Source organism: Cupressus sempervirens, chromosome 6, assembly GCF_028749045.1.
Source record: "Cupressus sempervirens isolate cs-2001-9-10 chromosome 6, ASM2874904v1, whole genome shotgun sequence".
NCBI classification, from domain to species: Eukaryota; Viridiplantae; Streptophyta; class Pinopsida; order Cupressales; family Cupressaceae; genus Cupressus; species Cupressus sempervirens.
In genome coordinates, this window is record NC_143123.1 from 264611702 (window position 1) to 264636242 (window position 24541).

Below are 24541 nucleotides of genomic sequence, written 5' to 3' on the forward strand. Positions count from 1 at the left end.
ATGACTCCATAGGGTTGTTCGAGGTCTGAAAGCTGGGGAAATAGAGTACCCAATCTTGCGGTAGTAGGCAAATGGTTTCTCTGAGTAAGAGCATTGGGGGCTTATGATAAGCTGTGTGGGGGATGTGTTGTGGAGCCAGATACCTATGCAAAGCGGTATCAAGGGGGTGTGGCATCGGGTGCACATCTAGGGTGCTTGGTTGGTTGGGCTTGCATTGGGATGGGATCTCAAAGGCTGTGGTGGTCCAGGATTGCGATCGAGATGGTGTTTCGGGATAGTGCTCATGGCAAGCCAAGTCATGAAGTAGATCAGTATCAAGTATCCGAAGAGGTAGTTGTTGGACATGGCTCGAGGAGGTAAGTCATGATGGATGACTTGAAATAGTGGCTTGTGGTGCATGACTGAAATGGGTGAAGTAGTTTAGAGGTGAAGCTATGGTGGCGTAGCTGAGTTGGAAATGGAGTTCAACATCCAAGGGATTGGGTGGATCATTGAGCTACGTTGTGGAACTCAAGTAGGTCTTGTATTGGAAAGGGATCCGTGGATTGGGTAAGATTGCATGGATGCATGAAGGAGTTGGTTTGAGCGCATTGGATACACGAGAACAAGATGTTCACCAATGAGGGCATGTAGACATAGACATGGTGTCGAGGCAGTTGGGGCTCAGTGTTTGGATTCAGAGTTTGGTTAAGGCATTCAACAGTTCTGTGGGGAAATATGGTTGGGCTTCACTGTTCGTGGTGCTAGGGGAGACCGACAAGTGAGGGAATGTCATGGAGATAGAGTTGTGTTAAGATAACATGCAGGATTAGATTGGAGGACTCTAGAATGTTCCGAGGTACTTTGGTAGTGCCGAGTATGCTTCGGTGGTATGCGTTGTGAGCAAGGGAGGACTTAGTGGTCTAAGTTGGCCAGTGTGGATGCAACGTTCAACAAGGGGGTTATAGTGATTCTCAATGTAGAGGTGCAGTGCTCAGCTTTGGGTAGTCGACAAAGTTGAACAAGGAGAGCTATGGTAGTTTGGTGCATTCAAGCAGTGACACTATGGAGAGCAAGTATCAAGAGACTCGGGGAGTCGAGATTACACATGGCCGGTATTGGAATAAGGTGGTCTTAAGGGGGACGTTGAGGCGAATATATCATAAGGGCTAAGCAAGGGTTCAGTGGGGGATTGAACAGGGGTAGAGCCTAGAGCTCGTGGATGCGTGCGTGGGGTAGCAAAAGAAGAGAATCGGAGTAAGGAGTGGTTTGGTAGGCACTTCTATTCTGTAGGAGTGTTTGTTTTGGTAGTCAGGTGTTTGGGTACATGATAAAGTTTGGAGGGAGGCATAGTCTGGGTGAACGAAAATGGATGGACCATACGGGGAGTCAGAAGTAGGAATCGCTAGTGCCACGCGTGGTTGGAGATTCTAAGGGAGAAGGCTTAACCTGGGCATGAGCTCAATCTAGCCTCATGACAATCAGAACGATAACCCTAATTCCTGTTAACCGTATTATTGGTGTCCATCATGGTGAACATTAATGTTGTTGTGTTCTTTCCTTCTTAAAAGGTTTTGGGTATCCTTTGGCAGCTGATTGTTCACACTCCAACATTTGAAACCCTCCAATTATAAGGCAACCATAGCCATAGAGTTGACAACAACATTACCCTTCCGCTATATGTGGCCGATGGTGTAGCTTTGGAAGCGTTGTAGGAGGGTGATAGAATCCTTGAGGATCGTGTTAACTTTCTAACCCGCACTACTCCCATTTTGAATAGCCTCAACAATAATTTTAGTCTCCTTCTATCACGATTTTGGTGATTCCCATAGAGGTAGAAAAGTGCAGCCCCCAAAGAAAGGCCATTCCTTCAGCATGGTTGATAGTATGATCCAGAGTAACGAGAATCGCGCTGAAATCGCGTGAATCGCCGATTCAGCGATCAGATTCATGCACCCCAATTTTTTTGGAGTCGAAAATCGTGATCGGCGATTTCATCGGGTGAATCGCATGTATTGGCGATTCACTCAAAAAATTGCCAAAAATCGGATGGCAACAGCATGCATGTTTAGTTGGAAATAATAAAAAAATCACTTATGTTTTTTGCTTTCTTTTTTACCTTTCCTCTTTGTTATAACCCTAAAGGGCCTTCTAATTGTTAAGCATGACTAGAAGAGAGGAGAAGAGAAAAGAAGAACCATAGGTTATTAAAAAAAAAAATGACGACAAATAAAAAATGTTTAGAATGCATAACGGATGATGCCCAAGGGAAGGGAAAGACATAATCAGGTAGTAAAACATCAGCGGTTCCCAAAAAGAGTGTGGGATCAGAAGAAAATCACAAAAACACTGTGTTCCATATAGTTTTGTGTGAGTTTCAGAGTGCAAATTTGGTTTTGGCGACGGGGGCGCTGCCCCTCGACCCCGTCCTATATCGCAGCGCGCCCGGGGCGCTGCCCCAGGACCCCGTGAGGGCGCTGCCCCTTGACCCTGCTGGGGGCGTTGCCCCCTAGACCCCCAGTCGCTGCGGTTATCAGTCTTGGGAAGTCTCACCAGTTGATGAGACCTGAAGCTGTTGCAGGCATGGAGTGTCTGTGGTGGAGAGAACAATAGAGCAAGCCTTTTGAGAGGGGTGATATGCTTTGAAGCACTTGGAGTAGGTGTTGGATGTGAAGCTGTCTTATAAAAACTCTTTACCCCATGTGGTAAACACAAACTTCCATGTTTATATATGTTAAGTTTCAACTTCTATTTGATGATGTTATAGTGTGTTTAAATTATATTCAATAAAGGGTGCATGAAATAAGTCTTAAATTGTTAAAATCTCTACATTTAAAGGGTTTTTTCAAATTTGCCGATTCATCGCCAATTCACCGGCGATTCACCCCCGATTCACGATTCGATTCGGCCGTGCCGATTCCGATACGATTCCAATTCTCGTTACTTTGGTATGATCCTTTAGAGTTCCAACACAAGCAACTTTGAGCTCTCCCTTGTAGTCCCTTAAAATTCCTCCAGCGGCCTGCATATGACTTTTGGCAGCACCATTGAAATTGAGTTTGCACTAGCCTAGGGGGTGGAGACCATTTGACATTAGCTCTTGCCACACCTTTTGAATTGTCATACTTGTCAAATCCCTAGAGGAAGTTTTAGTCTTTAGCTAATCCTTGATCCAAAAGTGTGGAGGGCGAGTTGAGATATTTCAAGTTACAATTAGAAATGTTCTCTGTAGGCATGCACAACCAAAGATAGAGTGTAGTTTGGATTGTGCATTTTTCATTTCTGAAAATCTTGTTATTCCTCTCTTTCCATATGCACTGACAGAGGTGGGGGGTAATTAGTTTCCATAGGATTCTGATAAGAGGGCGACTTGAAGTGTAATTGTAGGTAACATATTGTTTTATGTCTTCATTAATGGCTCAAGTAATTTTTAGTTTGTTGAGGATTTGTTGCCACATGAGAGAGGCAAACTCACAGTGGATAAAAAGGTGGTTGATACTCAACCTTCTTACACATAATGCATCTGTTGGCAAGATTAAAACCTCTTTTAACAAAGTTATCTTGGGTGAGAATTTTTGCAATGTAGGTCTGTCCACCAGAAGAAGTTCACCTTGTGTATCAGATGCAAATCCCAAATATGACCCAGTCTTGATAGTCATTGATGGATGTTATAGTTAGGTCATAGGCTGACTTAGTGGTGAATAGGTTAGAAGTAGTAGGGGACCATATTATCATATCTTCTTGCCCGAATTGAGGGATTCCAGTGTGCTAAAGGTTATCCAAAAGATCATTTGCAATATTATCATGTCATTATTTATTAATATTAATAATATTATTATAATTATACACACTTTAATTTATATATTTTGGATGATACTTTATTATAATATTCAATTATCATTTGGCTTATTTTTATTCTTTAATATTCTTATTGTAATTTATTGTGTAATATTGCAGTCATTATGGATGTTATAGTTAGGTCATAGTCTGTCTTAGTGATGAATAGGTCCGAAATAGTTGGGTACCATATTATCCTATCCTCTTGTCCAAATTGAGGGATTCTAGTGTGCTAAAGGTTATCCAAAAGATCCTTTGTAGTATATTAATAATATTATTATAATTATATACAGTTTAATTTATATATTTTGATTGTTAATTTATTATAATATTTAATTATCATTTGACTCATTTTTATTCTTTAATATTCTTATTGTTATATATTGTGTGATATTATAATATTATTATTATATCATTATTTATATTATATTTTAAAATTAATTATTCATTTACAATTTAATTATATAAGTCTTATATGTTGTTTTTGTCGCTTGTTCTCACAAATCCAATTTTGATTATGTGTGTAGTTTCTCATACCATGTTTTGGGTGCCTGCTTAGTCCATACAAGGCTTTCTCCAATCTGCATACTTGATTCTTGCCTTCTTTCTTCTCAAACCCTTTTGGCTGCTCAATGTATACTTCTTCTAGAACTACATTCAAAAAATGCAAATTTTACATCCATCTAGTATACTTTGAAGTTCTTGTATACCGTAAAGGCTAGACGTTTCTTGACTCCTTCCAATCTGGCCACGCTGCAAAGGTTTTAATATAGTTTATGCCTTCCTCTTGTGCATATCCTTTGCAAACAAGTTTGGCCTTGTATCTGACCACTTCTCTATCCTCCATTCTTGTTTGTCTATTTTCTAAACACCCACTTTGTGCCAATGAAATTTTTGTCTTCTAGCCATGTAGCCAAGGTCAATGTTTCATTCTTTACAATTTGATCAGTCTCTTCCTCCATGGCTTTTCTCCAGTCTCCATCCTTGAGGGCTTCCCTTGTTCCCTTGGACTCCATATGTAAGAGGAGACATACTCTCTCTCTCACCTTTCTCCTTGTCATCACTCCGACATCTTTATCTCCATGATTGGATCAGCTTAGTGGTGTCTTCTTACATACTTCGCTAACACCGGTTTTCCTTCAGGTGCTTTTGCTCTTTGTTCTTCAGGCTGAACAACTTCTACCTATGCAGGTGCAACTTCTTGTACTGCATCTGCTACCACCAATACTACTTCCACTGAGTTAATTATTCGGATGTATTCCAATTGCTTGTAGTCTTCCGGGTCCTTTATGCTTTCTTCTTCATTCTTTTTAGAGAACTCATCTACCTTCACATCGACAGATTCCACAATAATATTTGTTATAAGGTTCTATTAGTATGCTTTGCTCTTAGTTGAGTATCTCGGAAAGATGCCCTTATCACTCTTTTGGTCAAACTTCTATTCATCTAGCTTAATGTAGCACTTGCTTCCAAATACCTTGAAGTAACTCACTGACGGTGAGTGTCCAAATCAGATTCATAGGGAGTTTTCTTTGTTCCCTTCTTCCCCTGTACCCTATTCAAGGTGTACACAATCATGCACACAACTTCTCTACAATGGATCCGTGCAACATTGTTTTGAATCATCAATTTCTAGCACAATCTATGATTATTATTTTTTCTCTTTCTACAAAACCATTCTATTGTGGTGTCCTAGGAGTTGACATTTGTCTTTTGATTTCGTGCTCTTGATAGTAGCTCTCAAATTGTTGTGAGGTGAACTCACCTCCTTGGTCTGATCTCAACAATTTCAATGCTCTACCAGTCTCCCTTTCCATCTTTTCCCTATAGGCTTTGAACATGTAAAAGGCTTTGATTTTTCCTTGATGTAAATAGTCCATTCCATTTTGGAAAAATCATCAATAAACATTATAAAGTATTTGTCACTAGATACACTCCTAGTCCTCATGAGACCACACAAGTCAGTATGAAGTAGCTTTAAAACCTGTTCAAAGGTGAATGACTTGCTAGTGAAGCTAGAGCTAGTCAACTTTCCTAGTTGGTAGTCTTTGCACATCACATTGTCAGGCTTACGAATAGGAGGTAGACCTCTTATACATTTTTTCCTTCCTACCTTAACAATGCATTCAAAATTTACGTGACATAATCTCCTTTGCCACAACCAACTGTTATCATTCTTAGCTACTAAGTATTTACTCTCAGAAATATTGAGGTAAAAGATGCTTGAAAGGTCGTCCTTGCTATAACCACCTTGTTTCTTCACATGTTCCTCAAGGGGCCTAAAGAACTAGTTGAGAGTGTCATAGTTGGGTATTTTACTCGTATTTTTCAATTTTGGTCCTTTAATGGAAATGCAAGTCACCTTTGTAATAAATTCCTTGTTTATCTCAAAGCTAATGCCTTGCACCGTGACCCTTCGCTCATTCCATGAAGAGACAAAGTGTTTGGAAACAATTTCATCTTGGCCACCAATCATATACTCCATGAAGGGCAGGATTACCCCTTCCTCTCTTATAAAAATCACCTTCAAACCATTTCTGAAGGTGTCACCAATTTTGTTTGGTTTCAATGTGCAGCTTGGCTCATCCTATGGTAGTAAAATGTAGAAACAATTGAATGAAGTTGTAGATGAAAAAGGCAGGTTCAAAGTTAATAAAACCCAAAAATGCCTTTTGATGGTTTCCATAATCTTCACTTTTGGTGTAATAATGACCTCTGAGATAGTACCACCTCATAATGTGACCCATTTGATCGTACACATGTGAAATTTTAAATTTTTTGGTACAAGCCCATTATTTCTTTTCATTTTTTGCCTTGGGAATGATAACAAACTTATTGCTTTTGTAATTCTACCATAGCTCATGCCTTGTCATTATAAACCAATGCTGATAAAGAATCAATTGAAGATTAATGTATTTAGATCTCCAACTCATCATTAAATCTACCCAAATATTTCCATAAAGGTTAGTCATCCTCAAAATGACATGGAAACTATTACCATGGTTATCAGAATCATAACCCTAGCTCTCGTTAACCATATTATTGGTGTCCATCATGGTTAACATTAATGCCATTATGCTCTTCCCTCCTTAAAAGGCTCTGGGTATCCTCTGGCTGCTGATTGTCCGCACTCCAACATCGTAAACCCTCCAACTATAAGGCAACTACAATCATAGTCGAAAACAATATTACCCTTCTGGTATATGTGGCCGATGGTGTAGCTTTGGAAGCATTGCAGGAGGGTGATTGAATCCTTGAGGATTGTGTTAACTTTCCAACCTGCACTACTCCCATTTTGAATAGCCTCAATAATAATTTTAGTCTCCTATCACGATTTTGGTGATTCCCATGGAGGTAGAAAAGTTCAGCCCCCAAAGCAAGGCCATTCCTTCAACTTTGTTGACAATAAGATCCTTTAGAGGTCCAACATAAGAAACTTTGAGCTCTCCCTTGGGGTCCCTTAAAATTCCTCCACCTGCTTGCTTATGACTTTTGGCAGCACCATTGAATTGAGTTTGCATCACCCCAAGGGGTGGAGACCATTTGACATTAGCTCTTGTCACACCTTTTTGAATTGTCATATTTGTCAAATTCCTGGAGGAAGTTCCAATCTTTTGTTACTTCTTGATCCATAAGCAAGGGGGGCGAGTTGGGACATTTCCACTTACAAGTAGAAATGTTCTCGGTAAGCATGCACAACCCTAGGTGGAGCATAGTTTGGGTTGTTTTTTTTTCATTCTGAAAATCCGATTATTCCTTTCTTTCCATATGCACGAGCAGATGTGGGTGGCATTCTGTTTCCATAGGATTCTGATAAGAGGGTGACTTGAAGTGCATTGCTAGGTAGCAGATTGCTTAATGTCTTCGTTCATGGCCCAAGTAATTTTTAGTTTGCTAAGGATATGTTTCTAGATGAGAGAGGTAAACTCATAGTGGATTTAAAGATGGTTAATGCTCTCAACCTCCTTACACATAATGCATCTATTGACAAGATTAAAACTTCTTTTAACTAAGTTATCTTGGGTTAGAATTTTCTAGTGTAGGATTGTCCAGTAGAAGTTAACCATGGGTATCAGATGCAGATACAAAATTTGGACCCAATCCTAATAGTCATTGATGGATGTTATAGTTTGGTCATAGGCCTACTTAGTGGTGAACATGTCAGAAGTAGTAGGAACGAAAGATCCTTTGCAGTATTATTATGTCATTATTTATTAATATTAATAATATTATTATAATTATATACACTTTAATTTATATGTTTTTTATTTTTAATTTATTATAATATTTAACATCATTGGGCTCATTTTAATTTTTTAATATTCTTATTGCAATATATTGTGTGATATTAGAATATTATAATTATATCATTATTTATATTATATTTTTTAATTAATTATTTATTTACAATTTAATTATATGTCTTATTTTGGCAGGGATATCATAGTCCTCCGCTCTCAAATTTCACTTGTTCTGGAGAAAAAATCATTTATACATAACTTTTCTTGTAGAGTCAACACACGAAGCATATAATTGGATGCACGAAGACATAAGGTATTCATGGGGTATATATCTTAATTCATGAAAATATGAAGCATACATGAAATGAATGTTTGAGTGTATAAAAACACAATGTAGACACTTGAATGCATGAAGACACAGTAGACACAATGCAAAAACATGATGCACGCATTCTTGATTTCTGCCTTACAACTTCAATTCGTAATGAGCTAGGGTGAAGAAAAAGATTTACAAAATTCACTTGTTTAATAGAATCCTGCAACCACAAGTGATTATTAATACATGCATGTATATACAAGTTTCAAGAAAATGCAAGTCATAATAAATTACTGTAAGCCAATCCCATAGTATGTCCAAGAGTGGAACTTTGACCCCCTTGGCTTCGGTGGCAAGTGTTAAGCATCCACATGAGGTGGCCTGCTTAGTGGGATGCTTGTTTTGTTTTGCTCTTAAAAATTATTCTTAGTTGAGAAGAAACACTTTGGATTTAAAGAAATTGCTTATGCACCAAACTGAATTGTTTCCCTCAAAGATAATAGATCCAAGCCCTTAAGCCTTTTGTGGGACTTGCTTGCAGGGCACTCGGAGTCGCTGATCCCTATCATTGATCTCTACCCTATCTTGGGATAAACTATTGGCTGGATTTACACTAGCCTCTCCCTAAATACACCTATGTTCCCTCTCTTCAGACTACTCCTATAGGTAAATTAGTAATAAAGTATATGTGAATTAAGAAGACCATGCTATCTTGGTTATTATTCACATCCATGAGAATGTTGAGATGCAATAGGTTGCTTAGACACTAAACTCAATGGCTTCCCTCAAGGCTTTATAGATCCAAGCCCTTAAGCCTTTCTTGGATGCATCCACAAGGCGCTCGGGGATGCTGATCCTATCTTGTTTGGGGAATGACCTGTTGGATGGATTTACAGAAGCCTCTCCCTGATTGCAATTCTTCTCTTCTTCTCCAGTTTATAATTAATAGCCAGTATGAGGATGCATTTTTACATAACCACACAGCCCTTTTGAGCTGATTTATTTATTTGGGGCTTCCTCCACATACCTCCTTGATTGCATTTATGTCATCACCACCTTGAAAAAAAAAAGCCTTATTCATTCTTCTATTGATGATGCTCCTGAAGAAAGGCATCTGTCATTGCTCACCTGCAAGATTACATTGTGTCCATGTCTCCTGAGCATTGAAAGATGTGAAGCCATGATATGAGATGAGGACTTCCAAACAGGACTACACATTGGAGAAAAGATGGAGAATTAGGTCATATAATTCCCCCCCGAAGCTGCATGTAGTTTTTTGATTACTGATGATATGTGTTGTATAGATTTTAAAGTGCTTCTGAGTATGATATCCCACAAGCTAACTAAACCAAACCTCTCCTCCAAATGATTGTGAATGGTTTCTTCCTCCTTGTCAATGCGTTGGATAGATAGGTAGTCTGCTACCTAATTTCTTTCTTGTTTCCATGTTGAGAATCGTAGGCATTGGATAGCTATTGAATCTCTTTGTATATCTTTTGAATGTGGAAAAAAGGCTAAAGATAAATCAGATTACAGATCTTATTATCCTCTTCTCCCTGTCTAAACTTTCTGTTTAAAGTAATTTATGGTCCTTTAAAACAAAGTGATAAATAGGTGATTGCTTGAACAGTTACAAACACCATAACATGACAACTTTGCTTAAAGACTTTGTTGCTATATTTGCATGATCTACTAAATAAATGCCAAGCATCTCAAAAGATAAATTGTTATGCACATTATTCTGGAGTTTCTAGTAAAATCTTTTGAAGCTGAAGACACAAAATGTAAGTCGCTGCCATTTGCAAACAATTGACAAGTTTCAAGTAAAATCTGTTGAGAATAAAGATGCAAAATGTAAGTCCCTGCAATTTGCAAACAATTGATTCCTTTATCTTGTTGTACTCATTGTAAAAAATTATAGGTGTCTGTACTCTAGGTTAATTACAGTATTGCTGTTGTTGGAATACTCATTCAAACAGAGCATCTGTGGGGACCTAGGCAGTAGCTTCTCAACTGTAGCATCAGTAGGGGAAAATATAGCTTCTCAACTATAGCATCAGTAGCGGAAAATATAGCTTCTCAATTGTAGCATCATTTTCCTGATTTTTTTTTTGAAAAAAAAATTCATAGGAAAGGCAGCCATAAAGGCATTTTGGCAAAGATTTTTGTTGTTTACTAGGTGCAGGCACAAGATCGGGAGGGTTTTCATTTAAATAAGTGTTAAGAGTCCATCAAATTGCTTCCTACAATATAAAACTTATTAATACCAGTTCACTCTGAAGATCATTTATACTACAATTATTAGAACTAGAAGAAATTAAGAAAATAAAAAGAAGAGTTCACAAAAATCCTTCCTGCAATTTTGCAGAAGAAAATGATGTAAAACATCTATATTTTTAAACTAAAGCAAGATGGATTGAATTTTAGACCACATCTATAAAACTCGACTAAGCTGGCTTCTTTGTGTGCATGCTTGCAAGTTTGCAACATACAATTACATGTCAGTTCATTAATCATTTTTTGTACAATGATTTTAGTTTGAGATTAGGACTGGTGGCAAATGATTGTCATGCAAGAAAAGTTCAGCATTGATCATCCACATATTAAGGGCTTTCAATCATTCCTTTCCACATATGGAGACTGTATTGCTGCTTCTGAGTTCTTGAAGTACAATAACCCTGCCCTCTGCTGTTGGTCTGTCTCCAAAGGATTTGCATCGTCTTTGAGGTAACTTTCAGTAGAAAAAATAGTCCCTGTCGAAATTTTACTCACTTTTGTTAGCCAGACACTATACCTCGAAGAGCACACAAATATACTGAGGGGGGGAGGGGGAATTAGCATATTAACAAAATGGTCCATTTATAACTTTTTATCCAAATTACTTCAAATGCTAGAATCAACAATTATGCACATAACACAATAACACAATGATTTATGTGAAAACCCAGTGCAGGAGAAAACATGACAAATAAATGCTTTCTTATATAAACTATTCTTTTACAATGTTATGTAGGCTATGACTTACGAGAGGCCTCAACCCCTATGTTAATTGAGCACTGACTTACTGGAAGCTCCAACTCCCACACTTTGCAAGCTCTAACCTACAGGAAACACCAACTCCTGCATTTGTGTTCATGAGTACCAACCCATTGAACCTTTTTTCCACCTTGATGATGTTGCTTACTTCAATTGATTATGGATGCTTTTATTGCACAGTTTTCCCTTCTTATCTTTGTATAAATTTATATTCTCCTCTCCTTCTGAAGTTAGCCAATCACTCATATATATATATATATATATATATATATATATATATATATATATATATATATCAGATAAAGGTCTGATTACATAGTATATGTTCAACCTTTCCTCTGTTCTATATATAAATTTCAGAAAAAATCTGAATATAAATATCTTTTATTCCTTTTCTTTTTATCTTGTCCTTTCACCTCACATCCAACTTCTTTTTATCCACTGCAATTACTCTTAACTCTCAAACTGCTGAATTCATTTCATCTCTCACATATGTTTCATTTTTACCCACACACTTATTTCTGACCTCTTCTTCACTGATAACTTCACTTCTTAATTCTTTTGCTCTAAAAGGATTTTGATTTTGATTCTATATATCTTTAAATTCAAAAGACTGTGTCTTTTCATTCTTTTCTTAAAACATAATTTATGTATTTTAATCAATCACATTTATTCCAACGTTTAGTCTCCAAATAGTTTCTTAATTATTTATGGTTAACTTTATTGAAGTTTGTCTTGTAATTCGATGACCCCTTTTGATTGTCTTTATTTGCAATACTCCTGACATGGTATGGTTTATAAATTTGACTACACAGTCTTCCAAAATATCTTGCCCTGGCAATTTGAATGGTATTTTATGTTAGAATATATAAATATTCCTTGTTAGAGGATAGACCTTGTTAGGAGTTTGTTACAACATTCAGTACATATGAGTCCCTGTTAGGAGACTTTGAATCCCTGTTAGGAGTTGTGGAAGACAGCGGGACCCATTGCCCAAACAGCTTCGAGGGCAAGACCAATGAACCCACTGTTCAAATGATTTTTCTATTATTCCTTGTAGAATAATAGAACTGAATTGTACTTCCTTTCTTTGTCTTTGTCCTATCAACCGGACTTTTGCTCCTTTTGATCTTGTAGATCACGAACTGTGCATCCAATAATCCCTTGGATTGCTTAAACGCATTCAATCAACACTCTGCTCCTTTTTCCACTTTGCAAATATAATGCACAATAGATACTTGATACACTTTACAATCAAGGAAAACATCTTTCCTTTATACACTATCTTCAGAATAATTCCTTGAGTCAGCCTTAAGGCTCTCCCAACTAATTAAAATAAGATATATAATTAATTACAATTACAATAGCACTGTCGGCTCACAGTCCATACAAAACTTTACATGTGCATGTAATGTCCCCACTTTCCGATTAGGTTCGAATGCTATGACCTGCAACCATTTGTCAGTACAATATCAACAATTGTATTTAAAACATATTAGCAATATTAAATTTAAGTAAATACTAATCTAAATACTACCCAAGCTACCCTTCCTAATCCTTCAGGAGAGATCCTTTTTCTAGTCACTTAACCCTTTGGTGAGAATGTTATCTTGATTAGGTAACTATCATAGAAAGAGCTTCTCCCTTAGGCCTATTTGGGATCTTTGGTAACACTACTTGGTAGAGATCCCACCTCTACCAAGTCTCTTATCTCTAACATATGCATATGTTTGACCACTACAATATATATTGCCTCTAATGAATCCTCTATAGATCCCTCTTTTGGATCCCAATTTGGAATTTGACATTCGGCTTAGAATGCCCTCTAGTCCCTGAGTTTCCCTTTTGTTGGGAAACTTGACATCCATAATAGATGCTCTCTAATGATTGAATCTCGAACAATCTCTCCTTTCTCTCTGAGAATAAAATAAGAATATTATACCTCTGGATGGTCTCTGAGTTTGTTATGAATCCTGCAAACTTATTTCGTCTCTATGTTCATTGTTTATTATGTTATGAAATTCTATCATTCTCCTTCAATGACTAATATATGATTGTCATTTCTTGTATATGGTCACAGCTTGTGATTTACAATAACTCTACACATTACAGTTTATTGTTCAACGCAATAATTTTGCCCACATTGCTGACTCTAATATTTGTTGATCACTCCTTTTTGATCAGTCTCTCCTCTTGTAATTTGAGAATGTCTATATTGCCTTGACCCTTCAGGTTTGATTATTTATGAATCCTAAATCGGTTACTTTCCACTTATATGTCTGACGATGTCTCTATTATATCTCGGATGAAGGTCAAGTCTTTGTTTGTGTTGAGTAAATCTTGTTTTCTATGGTTCGATGATTCTTGCATCCACGTTGGAAATGGGATTTGTTTGCTATCATGTGTTGGAAGGTGACTGATATATATTTATCATCAAACCTTGTATAACTGCTATGTTCCCAGTGCTAACTCAGATGCTACATGTCCTTTTATTAATACTTTCTTTTTGCAATCGCTTCTATATATTTTTGATGTCGTGCAGATAATGACTTCATCACTTTTGTTAGAGGATGAATATTTTATTATTTCTGTTCGATGCCTTGTTCGCTTGGTAGTTCTCATGGCTATATTCTTCGATGTTTGATTATTTCCTTAGATATGTTTTGATGGATGTCTTCTTATTTTCATCCTTGTCGTGTCCTATTCAATCCTCCACACTGGCATACTATGCCATAGATATTTATATTGGAGTGTTTGTTGTTCTACATTTTTGTCTATATGGTTTCGATGATATGTGATGACTCCTTGTCATAACGGTTTTTAATATAATCTATATGCATTATAATTGCTTCATAGATTTGAAACATGGAACGTATTTAGAAAGTGTCTTAATCTCTTCCATATGTCCTCCCTTCAATATTCTCTTCTTTATGGCTGATTGGACTCTTCTTTTGATTCTGTGTATGCAAGGCGATTAATCAGAGTGTATTGTCTTGAACATATATGTGAACATCTTTATTTATCTTCCTATTCTCTTCTCTGAGTTTTAGCTCTATCTGCTCTTCTTCTGCTCATATTCCTTTCCTGCCTGTATCGTCCTCTCCCTAGTTGTGTTCTGATATTTTCTTTTTTCCTTTCCTCCCCAATCAATATATATCCTCTTTATATATTGTTGATTCTATAGATTGAGCAGTCACAACCTTTAGTGACATAATTAATCAAGTTTGTATTATAATTCAATTTGTTATTAGTATATTTAATATGAATATATATTATAAATGTTTAGGTTTATATAATTCTTTAAATATTGATCTTAAATATATAATGTTTATTTATATATATATATCATATTTCATATTTATTTACATAATTATCCTATCATTATCTTAGTCTCTTAATCAATCAATTTTTTCATAAATATTATTTCTTCTGATTTCAAACTGTTTATAGATTTATATTATAATAAAATTTCATTATGAGGAGGGATATTATAGTGTGACTCTAGGTCTTGCGCACTCGCTGATGTCATCATCTGATTGTCCTCTTTCACTAGCTGACTATGCATCACCTCATTATATCTTGGCTAAAAGATATAATACAAACATCAGAAACTGCCAAACAAATGCTTTGTTTCTGCGCTACTCATAGTAAATCATACACAACTGCCGTACATCTTCAATTCTGACTTTGTCCTCTTAACCATGTCATTAGGACACTCTCAGGAACATGTCCTTAACTGCGCATCACTTAACCCTCACTCAGTTACTGTGCAACATAAGATCTCTGATTGCTATTCTTCTAGTCTCTACAGAAACACTGCTATCTTGACATTAGTGACAAACACAGTCATGAATGCAACATATTAGTACTCTCCAATGCTTAGGATACTCTTTCAATGTAGTATCATTAGCATTCATGCTAACAATCTCCCCATTTGGCATTGATGACAACATAGATGAAAAACTAATTAAATTCTAAGAATACCAACTAAACTCTATGCTGGTGCATATTCCTGTATCTTTACATGAATCTTTCTAAACCTCTCTAAAAAAGATATCTCTCTCCCATTGCTTAGGAGTACTTCTCATGCACACACTCCTCTATGCCTTAGGAGACATTTTTCATGCCTATCTCTCCCCCATTGACATCAATGTCAAAGGTGTCAATCACAATACCAATTGTTAATCAACTGCTTAAATCATAAACTAGCTCGAATGTCCAAAGACACTTTTCAATACCATATACGAAATACCAAAAATCCTCTATGACTCAATACATGCTAGATACTCCCCCATTCAGGAAGCATCAACATATAGTCCAGTCAAATAATAGTGTTCTGCGCACTGGACTGATGCACTCTCTACATCTCCTACTCAGAAGTAAGCAAGGGAATAACCCCAAGCATACCTCTTAGGTACTCAAATGTATCTTTAGGCAAAGGCTTTGTAAAGATATTTGCAATCTGATCTATTTTTTTGCTGCTTTCTCTCTGAACACATGATAATTAACATATGTTGAGTCTTAGAATGCAATACAAGATTTTTAGGCATACTCACTGTACTTGTGTTATCACAGTACATGATAACAGGCTCTTCAATCTCAGTTCTGATATCCTTCAACATTTTCTTCATCCACATAACTTGATTACAGTTATTTGCTACTGCAACATACTCTGCCTCAGCTGTACTTTGTGAAATAATATCTTGCTTGTTGCTTAACCAAGAAACCAATCTTCCTATGAGAAAAAATGCTCCACCACTGGTGCTCTTTCTGTCATCCATACTGCTCGCCCAACCAACATCAGTATATGCACAAATTCTGAAATCATTTGATCTATCATAGCAAATTCCATATTCAGATGCGCCTTTCAGATATCTGAATATTCTCTTTACTGCTGCAAAATGATATTCTTTAGAATTAGCTTGAAATCTACCTACTACCCCAACTACATTTTCTATATCTGGTCTTGTGTGAGTCAAATACTGCAAATCTCCAATCACTGATCTATACTTCTTTTGTTCCACTGCAGGTGTCTCATCTTTGCTAGATAACTTATGACCGGTTATCATGGGTGTACCAACAGGTTTACAACTTTCCAAACCAACCCTTTTCAACAAGTCTTTTAGGTACTTAGTTTGTGAGATGAATATACTATCATTATTCTGTGCAATTTGCAATCCAAAAAAAAACTTCATTTCTCCTATTATGCTCATTTCAAATTTATTCTTCATATCTTCAGCAAATTTGTCAGTGGCTTCATCATTGCCTCCAAAAATGATGTCATCAACAAATATTACAATGATTAATAAAGCATCTTCAATTTCTTTTAGATACAAGTTACTATCAGCCGTACCTTTGGTAAATCCAAGCTGTGCCAAGTAACTGTCCAACCTTGCATACTAGGTTCTTGGTGCTTGCTTCAGACCATTAAGAGATTTCTTCAATCTGCATACCATGTCTTTGTCTTCTGATAAAAGAAAACCTTCAGGTTGCTCAATATAGACTTCTTCTAGTTCTCCATTTAGAAATGCAGTCTTGACATCCATTTTAAACCTTGAATTTCTTGTTTGCTGCATAAGCCAGGAACATCCTTATTGCTTCCGTTCTTGCTACAAGTGCATATATTTCCTCATAATCAATGCCTTCTTGTTGTGAATAACCTTTACAAACAAGTCTGACCTTGTTTCTCACAACTTTTCTTTGCTCGTTCATCTTAATCCTAAAAACCCATTTAGTTCCCATCACATTCTTCTCTTTTGGTCTAGGAACCAATTCCCATGTAACATTCTTTATTATCTGATCCAATTCTTCCTTTATTGCTTGGATCTAGCGATTATCTTGGACTGCTTCATCTGCGTACTTTGGTTCAACTTGCAATATCAAACATATCTCCTCATTTACTCTGTTCCTTGTCATTACTCCTTTGTCCTTACTTCCAATTATCTGTGCAGGAAGGTGATTCATTGTTAGATTTATATTAGGGGTAGAAATTGACATTTCAACTCTCATTTCTTCTCTAGGTTCAGATCTTTATTCTTCTCTTTGTTCAATAATTTGCACATCATTGTGCAAGTCATTGTTAGTCCTAAGGAAAACTTAAGCATTTTGTCTTACAATTCCAGAGTTATCCAATTCTTCATTTGAATTATAATCTATCATCTTTTCTTTGGTTCCAAAATTTTCATCAATCCTTACATTTGCGCACTCAACTATTGTCTTAGTTCTATAGTTAAAGCATTTGTAAGCCTTACTTTTCAAAGAGTAACCAAGAAACATACCTTTATTGCTTCTTGGATCAAACTTACCAATGTCATCATCTCTCTTAATATAACATTTTCTCCCAAATATTCTGAAATATTTGATTGATGGTGAATGTCCAAACCATAGTTCATAAGGTGTCTTGTCCATACCTTTTCTGATCTGTACTCTGTTTAGAGTATACATTGCTATATTCACTACTTCTCTCTAAAATGCCTTAAAAACATCATAATGAAATAGCATCGCTCTAGCTGCTTCTACTATAGATTTATTTCTTCTTTCAGCAATCACATTTTGCTCAGGTGTTCTAAGTGCAGATAACTGTCTTTTGATTCCATTTTCTTCACAAAATATGTTAAATTCTCTAGAGATAAATTTTCCTCCTCTATCAGACATCAAACATTTAATCTTAACACCAAATTCATTCTCAACTTTATTCTTAAATATCTTGAACTTCTCAACAGCTTTTCAGTTTTCTTTAAGAAATGCTATGCTACCCACACCATTCTAGTGAAATCATCAACAAAAATCATTAGATACCATTCACCATAGAATCCTCTGGTTCTTGTACTCAGATCTGTGTGAACAATCTCCAACTTCTCTGTGGTAGTGAACTTCTTACTAGCAAAAGACACTTTACTCTACTTAGCCAAAATACATTCCTTGCATACAACTTTAGTAGGCTTAACAATCTTAGGTAGATCTCCTACTACAAATGTACTACTAACGTTCACAATATTATCAAAGTTTATATGACAAAATCTGCTATACCATAACCAACTATAATCAACTTTTGCTACCAAACATATCATCTCAGTAGGATTCAACTGAAATACATTACTTCTGGATCTAGTGCCAGTTCCAATCATCAAACCATCTTTGTCCTTGATAGTGCAGGTCTTCTTAGTAAACTGCAACTGATAACTTTTTTCCACCAACTGTCCAACACTCAACAAGTTATGCTTTAATCCATCACCAAAATAGACATCATCAGTGTTAGTTTTATACCATCAAGAGTAATGAATCCAATTCCTATAATATGACAAGCTGCATTGTTACCAAATCTAACAATTTCTCCATCATGATTCTTTAACTTAACAAACTTATTCATATCACCAATCATGTGATGTGAACAACCACTGTCAATTACCCAATCAGATTTCTTTTCTACTTGGGTAACTAGAGCTCTTTCTTCTCTAATTTCTTTGTCAAGATCATCTTCCTTGATAGCCACAAATCCTAATTCATCATCACTTTCACTCTAACCTTTTTCATCAGATTCTTCATTCTCATTTGCATATAAACAATTTCTATCTTTGTCTCTTCTAGGATCAAACTTTCCTTTATACTTTTTCTCTCTCTTGGAACATTTATATGCATAATGATCAAATTCATTACAAGTCCAACATTTAAATATTTTCTTACCATCCTTTTCTCTTTTCACCAAAAGGGCTATTCCTTCCTCTATCTTTTTGTCCTCATCATCTTTGCTACTGCTAGCAAAATCTACACGGGTGTTTGCACTCCTTGTCAAATTAGGTTGAATGTTTAGGGCACTAAAGGCTGTTTTGACTCTTGCAAGTTCACCAGACTATCTCAGATTTGCTTCTGCTGATTCCAATCTACCAAGCAAAGTTTCCTTGGTGAAATCCTTAGTGCAGGGCATCACTAGTTGTATCATCTGTGCAATTGGCTTGAAAGGTGGTGACAAGCTTTTCAAAATCTTCCATATGACTTCATCATTGTCTTTGGTTCCACCATGAGATCGAATTCCTGCAACTATTTTTGATATTTTGCCAATATAACTTCTTACTGATTCATCTTCCATCATCTTAGCATCACATATCCAACTTTGTAACCTCATTCTTTTAGCATGATCATCACCTTTAAAAGTAGATTCTAATGCTTTCCAAATTTTATGAGAGGTTTCAAGTGACTTTACTTGATTGTATTCATTCTCTAGAAGGGCAGATAATAGAGCTTCTCTTGCTCTCATGTTACACATGAACAAATCTCTTTCTTCCTCACTGCAATCTTCTAGCTTTGATTCTTCAATGATTTTCTTCTTTTCCTTTGTCAAGATCCGATATCTCAGAACCATGCACAATAAATGAGTCTTCATCTTCTCCTTCCAACTGTCATAGTTGGCTCCATCAAATCTAGGACTACCCTTTCTGAAAAGATTCGCCATCGATCTCCCAAAGCTATTAAGCTTAACCTTCAAGGACCCAAGGCTTTGATACCAATTGTTAGAATATATAGTCCACTGATATAATTGGGGGGGGGGGGGCGGTTGTGAATCAGTTATACGAATAATATCACTATTAATAACTTTAAACAATCTTAGCCATATGAGTAATTTAAATTGAAACCACAACAAGATATTCATATACAATGACACCAAATATGTTAACTAGGGAAACCTTTGATCAGAGGGAAAACTCGTGTGGGGATGGTGCCGACAAGATGATGTACTAATATAAATATTCTTTGTTAGAGGATAGACCTTGTTAGGAGTCTATTACAACATTCAATACATATGAGTCCCTGTTAGGAGACTTTGAATCCTTGTGGAGATTCCAACCTTGTTAGGAGTTGTGGAAGACAATTGGACCCACTGCCCAAACAATTTCGAGGGCAAGACCAATGAACCCACTGTCCAAATGATCTCTGTATTATTCCTTGCAGAATAATAGAACTTAATTCTACTTCCTTCCTCTGTCTTTGTTCTATCAACCAGACTTTTGCTCCCTCTAATCTTGTAACTAGATCACGAACTGTGTATCCAATAATCCCTTGGATCGCTTATATGTATTCAATTAACACTTTGGTCCTTTTCGCACTTCGTAAATATAATGCACAATAGATACTGGAGATACTTTACAATCAAGGAAAACATCTTTCCTTTATACCATATCTTCATAATAATTCCTTGAGTCGACCTTAAGGCTTTCCCAACTAATTAAAACAAGTTATATAATTAATTACAATTATAATAGCATTGTTGGCTCACAGTCTATACAAAACTTTACACATGCGGCTCTAGGTCTTGCGCACTTGTTGAAGTCATCATCTGATTATCCTCTATCACTCGTTGATTGTGCATCACCTCATTATATCTTGGCTAAAAGATATAATGCAAACATCAGAAACTGCCAAACAGATGCTCTATTTCTGTGTTGCGCACCGTAAATCATACACAATTGTCATACATCTTCAATTATGACTTCGTCCTCTTAACCACATCATTAGGACACTCTCAAGAACATGCCCTTAACTGCATATCACTTAACCCTTATTCTGTTATTGTGCAATGTAAGGTCATTGACTGTTATTCTTCTAGTGTCTACAAAAACACTGCTATGTTGAGATCAATGACAAACATAGTCATAAATGCAACATATCAACTCTCTCCAATGCTTAGTATACTCCCCATCAGCTCATTCATGCTAACATTTTAAGACTGATGTCTCTACATATCGTTGTTTAGTTCAAACATCTATGTCTTCGTCTCTATCTTATATTCCCATTTCACTTATATTTTACGGCAATGATTAACTGTATAATTAATCAAACTTGATGGCACTTTGACTATGACTAAAAATCACAATGACTTGGCATTGTTGACTCACATCACTAGCTTGTAAACATATATTTTTATTTTATCTATACGTTTGACATCACATATAATCACTCCAGTCTCCAAGTCTTATCCGTCAATTCTACTTCACCACAATATAATACACATATCGCAGCTTCCCACAAATGAAATGTTGTTTTGTGTATCCTCGATTCTGTCCATTCATCAAATATACTGAACTATATTTCAAAGTTATATTTTTGTCTATATACTACCAATGTTATTTTAATATGATTATATGTCACATAGAATCATTTCTTCATTTATATATATAGACACTTATACACATCTTCCCTTCGGAACTGTCTACGCAGCAACATATTTGGACCTTAATAAAAAAAATTTTGCTAACAAAAATTAGTGTATTAGCAAATATGTTAGCTAATTGTATTAATATGTATTAGTAGTTTGCAAACACTTACAATTAGGGGTATGTGCAGGATTATGGTGTGCCAAAAAGTGGCGATGTGAAAAAAATAAAGTTTAAAAATGTCTAAAAGCATTTCAAAATCTGCGCTGACTTTTTTCCACCCATCCTGATACCAAAGCTAAAAAAGTAGGCCCTAAGCCTTATCGGATATCTGATATCAAAAACAAAACCTGAGGGTTGCTGTTTCGACAGTGTTATTCATGTTTTTAGCTTGGATATTCGATTGTAAAATGGATACGCGATAAGGTAAGTGACTTTAGGTTTTTTTTTAATGTTTTCAATCAATTTTATTATAAATTTGTTAGTTTTAATTGAATTTGTTAAAATTTAGGTTCTTTTAATATAAATTATGTTTTGCGAATTAATAGGTATGGCTAATCAAAATGATGATACTAAGGCGAGGAATACTGTTCCTCATAACCCTCCACCAAACGATCTAGTGCCCCCTCAAAATCATCCACCAAATGATCTTTTACCCCCTCAAAACCCTCCTCGAATCAAGGATTTGATATTTGAAAATCTCACTGAATTGAGGGCTTTGCAAACAACATATAATACTGTACCCGCATTGGCTCCTATGTTATCCACGTTAAACACCATAATGGATAACATTGAAACACTTGTCAAGGAACAAAATGTTGCTATTTGTTGGCGTGACAAAATGCATGAGATGTTTGATGATGGGTTGGAGTATGATGAGGTTTCGGCTCTCAATATAAGTAAAGATGATTTGGTTGCCCTTTTTGCGAACCCAAAAACCGGTTTACCAGTCGACTACAAAAAGACCAAATTATCGATTAAATGGTGCACAAATGACACCATACACGTAAACTTTTGGGATTGTTGGTGGATGGTTTTTGACATCCCTCCACATAGCAATTTAGAGGTACCATTTTATTTCCTTAGAAAATTGTCTGCAGAATTTGTATTGGGCCTCAAGGTGAACTATTGGAGGATGAAGCCCAACATGGGTGTAGGATTAGGAGCTCCTCAGGATAGACCCTCTTCCTAACGAAAAAAAGCTGGCACTTTTGTCCCCCGTACTGATGTTTCCCCCCTCCTCGAGTGCAGCATCCCGATATCATTGCAGAGGCTAGCTCTCAGACTATTAGAGCCATCCATAGATTGAGTAGCCTATTGATATCTCAGGCTAGGTCTGTGTTGCCTCCCTGTGTTGATGATGCTGGCGCAAGTTCGTCATCGGCGGGCTCATCACATGTTTGTGTGCCCCATAATTGCATAACATGCAAGAATATTTGTTTGGATCCCATAGGTGATCATTTGAGTATTAGTTTGTATTTGACGAGGATGCACCAAACGCACGTGCAGAGGCTACAAACCCTGATGCAAGAGAGGAGGGGCATGTAGAGGCATGGACTCTTTCTGTGTCAGTATGCGTATACAGTTTTTTGTTATGACATATGCGATATAATAGAGTAATTTTAATTTTAAAGCCATGCTGACGTATACATGTATGTGATCTTCATTCATGTGTAGTTGATGACTGAGGAGGAGCTGAGACAGGTTGATGATGCCATGCTCTCGGCTATTTCATTTGGTCTTGAGACATCTATGGTACATTATGTTGTGTTCTCATTGTTTTCTCTATTTGATATTGTAGCATATATGGTTTCTAATCTTTCTTTTATCTTGTAGGTACCACTTGTCCCTAGGGGACAAAGTGCAAGGGATGAGCTAGGACCCATTGACAAAGGAAAGTTAATTAGGTGCTTTCTATTTGATTAAATATCGATGTATTCTTGTAAAATGTTTGTGATAATGAATTTTAATTACATTCTTTATTGTATAGGGTGTGGCTACTGGCGATGGGCCCATGCAGATTCTGCGTCGTACATGCTCAGGCATTTCCATTCGCACTGAGAGCCCCATTGTATGTATAAGTATCATTTATTTTTTGTTTTCCTTATTTTCATAAATAAATTCAAAACTAATTTCTGTGATATTAACAACTAGTATTTTGTATCTCATAGGAAACTCCTAGTGCACACAAAGTTGGACGAGAGAGTTTTGTATCATTATGATGCAGCCACTATATCTTGAGGAGCCTACACTAGTAAGTTGTAGTTCGAATTCTTGATTATATTTTATATATTTTGCATGCTATGAATTATAATGTTGTAGATTAATTTGGCAAATATATTTGAACATACCAGGCCACAATTAGCGAGGTACAAGCATTGTCGAGGGCATACGAGATGACTCCTAACCGGCACAGGAGGTTGACAAGAGAGGTATTTATGATGAAAGTTTAATAGTATAAATCTTCATTAAAAAAAAGATCCTTATGCATTTGAGTAATTCAATGTTAGATACAAAGAATCATATAAATTTAGTAGTCTAACTTTGGGTTTTCCTTTTTTGTTTATGTAGGAGGCATCCAATCTACCTAGTCCAGCTAAGAGGTTGCATTTTGATCATCCACCAGCAGCCTAGGATAGTATAGTTGTCATAGGATGCGTCATGAGACATTTTGAGATGGCATATGCCACATTATTTATATATGCCGCATTATTTATAGAAACATTGATATTATACACATTCTGATGGCATGATTAGCCACATTTTGTATATGGATCTATGTATTTTGATATATATTTGTGTAATTTGTCTATGGATACATGAACTTTGATATATATATTTGTGTAATTTGTCTATGGATATATGTATTTTGATATATATTTTTGTCATTTATGGAATATCATTAATTTTGATCATGTTTGTTATATTCAATTCAAATGCAATAATTTGTGAATAACATTTTAACAACCTTTATTATCAAATTT

The 24541-nt window shown here is 36.1% G+C and overlaps 1 protein-coding gene and 1 long non-coding RNA gene across 3 annotated transcripts in view; both read left to right on the forward strand.

Moving 5' to 3' along the window:
• LOC149552249 (uncharacterized) overlaps positions 1–24541 on the forward strand; it is a 146047-nt gene that overhangs the window by 87813 nt on the left and 33693 nt on the right. The window lies entirely within an intron of this gene.
• On the forward strand, positions 8267–24412 carry LOC149552250 (uncharacterized). 2 transcript variants are annotated; one of them, XR_016352885.1, is made up of 7 exons: positions 8267–8370; positions 23235–23312; positions 23394–23449; positions 23546–23628; positions 23729–23811; positions 23912–23989; positions 24129–24412. It is a non-coding gene; the product is annotated as an uncharacterized LOC149552250 (long non-coding RNA). The 2 variants fall into 2 exon arrangements; XR_016352886.1 differs by lacking the exon at positions 8267–8370 and having other exon boundaries at positions 14641–23312; positions 23394–23628.